Below are 7,876 nucleotides of genomic sequence, written 5' to 3'. Positions count from 1 at the left end.
TTCTCCCACCATGATGCTGCGGGTCCATCAAGCTGATGTGCGGCAGAACGCACTCTCTCTGCATCTGAGCATCCTGTAGTGGTTAGCTCCCTTTCAATCTTGCGGAGCCAATCATCTGCAACAATCGGCTCAGTGCTACTAGAGAACACCGGCGGATTCGGCCTTAAAAAACGGGCTAAGTGTTCAATAGGTGGTGGTGGTGGAGGGTTGTTGTTGTTGTTGTTGTTGTTGTTGCCTTGGTTCTGATTCTGAACTAGTAGCTGCATCAAGGTATTCTACTGCTGGATCAACTGAGTGAGCTCCGGTGGGAAAGCAAATCCATTGTCACATCTCGGAGGCATCTGATGGGTTTAGAAAAGATGAGAAAACAGAATAGAATGAGGTCTAAAGGGAAAACACTACCCATACGTTCATGAGACAAACACAATCATATCACACCAATCAATTCAAACAAGGGCATACAATCGATTTAACTACCGTTACAAAAGTGCTCGGACTATTCTATATACATGGGAGAATACTACTACTGATATGGTGGTCGACTAGAAGTTTTGATCGGTGGAAGACTCCATGATATCTGCTCCAGCTTCATCAACGTAGTCATCATCGCTATCATCGGGGTCAGAATTGGTGTTGTCGATGATGATGTAGTCCTCTGAACGAATGTCCTTGGAATTGTCGTCATCTCCTCCTGGCGCGGGGTCTCCCATGAATACTTCTAGCTTCCTCGTCAGGTCATCATTCTTCTCCACTAGTATCGTCATTTCCTCCTCATATCCGTTGCGTGTAGACTTGAGTTCCTCCTCTAGCTCCGTAATCCTGGTCATTGCCTTCTTCAGATCTATCATGCTTGCACACATCTGGTTCTCCTGGCAACGAATGTGCTGGTTTAACTCCTGGATGAAAGATGCAATGGACCTGTCCCTCCTGGTGCTGATCATCTCCCATTGCTCATCTCGGTGCCCACATATCTGGTAGATAGTGTCCTTTAGATCCTTGTGATAAACTTCTCCAATGCGTCCCATGGCGATGTGGGCTGCCATGCTCTTTCCTAGACTCCAGGTTGGTGCATCAAAGGAAAACACTATGGGCTCAATAACTGGCATGAATGTCCTTCCTGGAACTTGAAATCTAATCATCCAATGCTCCTCTTCTGGTAAAGTGGCGATGTACGTCCCGGTGAAGCTTGGTATTCCGATGTTCAGGTACCTAGTAACTTCCTTCAAGTGTCGTCCAAAAGGAGTGTCTTCATCCAGTTGTGTAAACTTGTTCCTTGAGTCTGCCATCCTATAGAGTGGAAAAGGGACAGGAGTCAGAAATGAGTAGAGAAGAGTGACCTATTGTTTAACTTAGTGGTCGTGTCCTACAGTCAGCGTGGGCTCTGATACCATCTTGTAGCGACCAGACCTCAAATGGTCAAGTCTCTATGCATCAGTGTCATCCCTGGATCGGTAATGCCGACACGCACAGTACTCGAGGATTTATAACAGAGTCTCAATCACACACTTATTACATCAAAATGTCTCAAAAGAGAACTTATTACAATAAAATGGCTTAAGGCCATCTAAATAAGATAACAGCGGAAGGCTTGGAAGATAAAGTGAGTCCATCAACTCCAATGGCATAGCTGAGTGAACGACAACGACCTATGGCACCTTACTCGTCGTCTGAAAAGTCTGCAACATGATATGTTGCAGCCCGAAATGGGTCAGCACATGGAATATGCTGGCAATGTAACACAAAAGAGCAATGAACAAAATAAATGCTATCACTATATGCATATATGGCTGGTGGAGAGCTCTATGGTTAAAGTTTAGCATAAAACCAATTTTTCCCTACAACAAAGGAATAAATTTTATTTAAGTATCATGGTGGTTGTTAAACATTGAGAAGGCTCCTCCAACTCAATCCCAATTAAACATATATCAATTAACCCAACAAATTAATTTAGAGTGATGAGATCAACATGATAATCCAAGAACCAGATACTCAAGATGTCTATAACCGGGGACACGGCTAACCATGATTAGTTTGTACACTCTGCAGAGGTTTGCACACTTTTCCCCACAAGACTCGATCTCCTACGTTAGATTTCTCACACTACATGATGTTTGAGAAACGGATGACCGAGACACAGGCTTTCAGAAACATTAACTCTTTACTCTGGATGGACTATTACACCTACTTTCCCCTACATCTGCTAGCCCACCACTGAAGGAGGTCATGCAACCTACTCAACTATGCTAGAGCCCATAATAGCTTGTGGCTGCACACAGAAGTTTCTAGCATGAATAATCTTATGATCCCTTTGAGCCTGGGTGGCGAACCGTAGGATGATCACACGGGTACTCCGGGATATCCTAGGACAACATTAGATTCTCCAGGTGCCCGCAACCAATCCACCCAGATGTGTATTTAAGTAGCCACCTTAAGTTAACCATTAATTAACAATTCTCACATCTGCCATGGATACACTCACCCAATCCACGTCTACGAGCATAGCATAGCAATCCTGAGCATAACGTAGAAGTAACTCACAAAGGTTTGATAATAAAATGGCAATAGGTTCTACCTCATCATCTACTTCCCAAACTCACATGTTAATCGGATCCTAACCATGCAATATTTGAGGCTTGAAACTAATGCATAAATCTGGGTAATAAAGGGATATGATCAAAGTGTTACTTGCCTTGCTGATGATCTGCAAAACCTAGAGACTCGTAGTAGCACGCTTCGCACTGCGGGAATCCTATAGCAAACAAACAATAATATACATAAACACTCAAACAAAGAAGCACGGGTAAAACTCAAATAAGAAGATCCAAACAGAAAGTGCAACTAAAGAGCTATGCTTTGCAAAAAGAAACAACTCAAACGGAGCAACGAAACTCAAGATACGAGCGAAAGAAGATTCGTTTACTAATCTGGACTAAGGTCAAATTTTACAGTACCAAAATCATGTTCAAGTTGGTTAAACAGAAAGAGGGCTTCGAGACGAAGATTTAGGCGTTGGTTTCATCTAATTTGGATAAACGAGCAAAAAGTTATACTAGAACAAAGATCAGGGCAGAAATCGTGATCGAAAATAATCGCAGATAAACCGTGGAAAATAAAACAGGACGAATAGACTAACGAACGAACGTTTGCTGTCTGAGCCTAACCGACGAACAACGTTTGTTAAAACGAACGAACGGACAAACATCCGCTAAATATCTAAACCGAAGAAAAACCAAACCGATCTAAATAAAAAAACCTAGGGTTTTTAAGAAAACCGGCGGCTTTTACCTAAAACCAAAAAAACGGGACGGCGAGATCCGGCGGCTTGATCCGGCGAGGCGGCGGCGTGGGTGACGGCGGCACGGCGAGGCGGCGGCACGGCGAGGCAGCAGCGTGCAGCGCGGGCGGCGCGGCGCTGCGGCGTTGGGGCGGCGCAGGCGGCGGCGGCTGCGGCAATGCTGCTGCTTGCTGCGGGCGAGGCGGGGTGGCGATGTGGGGGTCGAGGGCGGCGGCGCCTCGGGCTTTAAAGGCCCGGGGTGTGTGGCGTGCATGATGGGGCGGCGCCGGCGGCTCGGGGTCGGACTCCCCGGTTCGTCGCGAGCACGATGACGGGAGCCGGCGGCGGGAGATGGGCCAGCTGGGTTTCGGCCCGGCTCGGTCTGTTTTTTTTTTAATTTCGCCGAAGGAAAAAAAATCCTAAATAAAATATATAAAAAATCTAAAAATTCCAAAAATAATTTTCACCATCTAAATGAAATATTTAGAACAAAGTGAACATTTTTCTGGCCTAAAAATGCAATTTTGAAAACATGCATAATTTTTCTAATTCAAATAAAATAGCAATAAAAAACCAAATAAAAAATTATTTTATTTTTACATTTTTCCTCCAATATTTCTTTTATTTTGGAGAAGTCATTTTGTCCCCTCTCTTTTTATTTTATATTGGAAATATTTCTGGAGAGGAAAAATAATTAAAACCAAAATGATCCTCTTTTCAGATTTGAGAAAATTCAAATATGAAAATAAATGAAATCCCCAACTCTCTCCACGGGTCCTTGAGTTGCTTAGAATTTCTAGGATCAACCAAACTGCAATTAAAATATGATATGCATATGATGACCTATGTATAACATTCCAAATTGAAAATATGGGATGTTACATATACAACTCTTCTTTAAGAAATATCCATTTAAGGAATGCAGTTTTGACATCCATTTGCCAGATTTGATAAAATGTGGCTATTGTTAACATGATTCGGACGGACTTAAGCATCGCTACGGTTGAGGAAGTCTCACCATAGTCAACCCCTTGAACTTGTCAAAAAACCGTTTGCGACAAGTCAAGCTTTGTAGACAGTAACATTGCAATCAGTGTCAGTGTTCTTCTTGAAGATCCATTTATTCTCTATGGGTTGCCGGCGATCGGACAAATCAACCAAAGTCCACACTTTGTTCTCATACATGGATCCTATCTCAGATTTCATGGCCTCAAGCCATTTATCGGAATCTGGGCTCATCATAGCTTTTTCATAGTTCGTAGGTTCGCCATGGTCTAGTAACATGACTTCCAGAACTGGATTACCGTACCACTCTAGTGTTGATCGTGTTCTGTTTGACCTACAAGGTTTGGTAGTAGCTTGATCTGAAGTTTCATGATCATCATCATTAGCATCCTCTCTAGTTGGTGTAGGCATCACGGGAACGGATTTCTCGGATGAACTGCTTTCCAAATTGAGAGAAGGTACAATTACCTCATCAAGTTCTACTTTCCTCCCACTCACTTCTTTCGAGAGAAAACCCTTCTCTAGAAAGGTTCCATTCTTGGCAACAAAGATCTTGCCTTTGGATCTATAGTAGAAGGTGTACCCAATTGTTTCCTTAGACTATCCTATGAAGACACACTTCTCCGATTTGGGTTCGAGCTTATCAGGCTGAAGCCTTTTGACATAAGCATCGCATCCCCAAACTTTAAGAAATGGCAGCTTAGGTTTATTGCCAAACCACAGTTCATACGGTGTCATCTCAATGGATTTTGATGGTGCCCTATTTAACGTGAATGCAGTTGTCTCTAATGCATAACCCCAAAATGATAGTTGTAAATCAGTAAGAGACGTCATAAATTGCACCATATCTAATAAAGTACAGTTACGATGTTCAGACACACCATCACGCTGCGGTGTTCTAGGTGGCGTGAGTTGTGAAACTATTTCACATTGTTTTAAATGAAGGCCAAACTCATAACTCAAATATTCACCTCCACGATCAGATCATAGAAACTTTATTTTCTTGTTATGATGATTCTCCACTTCACTCTTAAATTCTTTGAACTTTTCAAATGTTTTAGACTTGTGTTTCATTAAGTAGATATACCCATATCTGCTCAAATCATCTGTGAAGGTCAGAAAGTAACGATACCCGCCACGAGCCTCAACACTCATCAGACCACATACATCGGTATGTATTATTTCCAATAAGTCTTTAGCTCGTTCCATTGTTCCAGAGAATGGAGTTTTAGTCATCTTGCCCATGAGGCACGGTTCGCAAGTATCAAATGATTGATAATCAAGTGATTCCAAAAGTCCATTCGTATGGAGTTTCTTCATGCGCTTTACATCAATATGACCTAAACGGCAGTGCCACAAATATGTTGCACTATCATTATCAACTTTGCATCTTTTGGCATCAATATTGTGAATGTGTTTATCACCACAATCGAGATTTAACAGAAATAGACCACTCTTCAAGGGTCCACGACCATAAAAGATATTACTCATATAAATAGAACAATCATTATTCTCTGATTTAAATGAATACCCGTCTCACACTAAACAAGATCCAAATATAATGTTCATGCTCAGCGTTGGCACCAAATAATAGTTATTCAGGTCTAAAACTAATCCCGAAGGTATATGTAGAGGTAGCGTGCCGACGGTGATCACATCAACCTTGGAACCATTTCCGACGCGCATCATCACCTCTTCCTTAGCCAATCTTCATTTAATCTGTAGCCCATGTTTTGAGTTACAAATATGAGCAACCGAACCGATATCAAATCATCAGGCACTAGTACGAGAATTAGTAAGGTACACATCAATAACATGTATATCAAATATACCTTTTTTTCATTTTGCCATCCTTCTTATCCGCCAAATACTTGGGGTAGTTCCACTTCCAGTGACCAGTCCCTTTGCAATAGAAGCACCCAGTTTCAAGCTTGGGTCCAGCTTTGGGTTTCTTCCTGGGAGTGACAACTTGCTTGCCATTCTTCTTGAAGTTCCCGTTCTTTCCCTTGCCCTTTTTCTTGAAACTAGTGGTCTTGTTAACCATCAACACTTGATGTTCCTTCTTGATTTCTACCTCCGTAGCCTTTAGCATTGCGAAGAGCTCGGGAATAGTCTTCTCCATCCCTTGCATATTGTAGTTCATCAGGAAGCCCTTATAGCTTGGTGGCAGTGATTGAAGAACTCTGTCAATGACACAATCATCTGGAAGATTAACTCCCAGCTGAGTCAAGTGATTATGATACCCAGACATTATGAGTATGTGTTCACTGATAGAACTGTTCTCCTCCATCTTGCAGCTATAGAACTTGTTGGAGACTTCATATCTCTCAACCCGGGATTTTGATTGAAATATTAACTTCAACTCATGGACCATCTCATATGTTCCATGACGTTCAAAACATCTTTGAAGTCCCGATTCTAAGCCGTAAAGCATGGCACACTGAACTAACGAGTAGTCATCAGATCGAGCTTGCCAGACGTTCATAATGTCAGCTTCTACTCTTGCAGCAGGCCTTTCACCTAGTGGTGCATCAAGGACATAATTCTTCTGTACAGCAATGAGGATAATCCTCAAGTTACGGACCCAGTCCGTGTAGTTGCTACCATCATCTTTCAACTTAGCTTTCTCTAGGAATGCATTAAAATTCAAGGGAACAGTAACACGGACCATTGATCTACAACATAGATATGCAAAAACTATCAGGACTAAGTTCATGATAAATTAAGTTTAATTAATCATATTACTTAAGAATTCCCACTTAGATAGACATCCCTCAAGTCATATAAATGATACGTGATCCAAATCAACTAAACCATGTCCGATCATCACGTGAGATGGAGTAGTCATCAATGGTGAACATCTCTATGTTGATCATATCCACTATATGATTCACATTCGACCTTTCGGTATCTAGTGTTCCGAGGCCATGTCTGTACATGCTAGGCTCGTCAAGTTTAATCCGAGTATTTCGCATGTGCAAAACTGGCTTGCACCCGTTGTATGTGAATGTAGAGCCTATCACACCCGATCATCACATGGTGTCTCCGCACGAAGAACTTTCGCAATGGTGCATACTCGGGGAGAACACTTATACCTTTAAATTTAGTTAAGGGGTCATCTCATAATGCTACCGCCGTACTAAGCAAAATAAGATGCATAAAGATAAACATCACATGCAATCAAAATATGTGACATGATATGGCCATCATCATCTTGTGCTTTTGATCTCCATCTCCAAAGCAACGTCATGATCTCCATCTTCACCGGCTCGACACCTTGATCTCCATTGCAGCTTCGTGGTCGTCTCGCCAACTATTGCTTCTACGACTATTTCTACCGCTTAGTGATAAAGTAAAGCAATTACATGGCATTTGCATTTCATACAATAAAGCGACAACCATAAGGCTCCTGCCAGTTGCCGATAACTTCTTACAAAACTTGATCATCTCATACAACAACGTATATCACATCATGTCTTGACCATATCACATCACAACATGCCCTGCAAAAACAAGTTAGACGTCCTCTACTTCGTTGTTGCAAGTTTTACGTGGCTGCTACAGGCTTCTAGCAAGAACCTTTCTTACCTACGACAC

The sequence above is a fragment of the Triticum dicoccoides genome, chromosome 3B (assembly GCF_002162155.2).
Source record: "Triticum dicoccoides isolate Atlit2015 ecotype Zavitan chromosome 3B, WEW_v2.0, whole genome shotgun sequence".
Taxonomy (NCBI): Eukaryota; Viridiplantae; Streptophyta; class Magnoliopsida; order Poales; family Poaceae; genus Triticum; species Triticum dicoccoides.
This window is presented reverse-complemented; position numbering follows the sequence as displayed.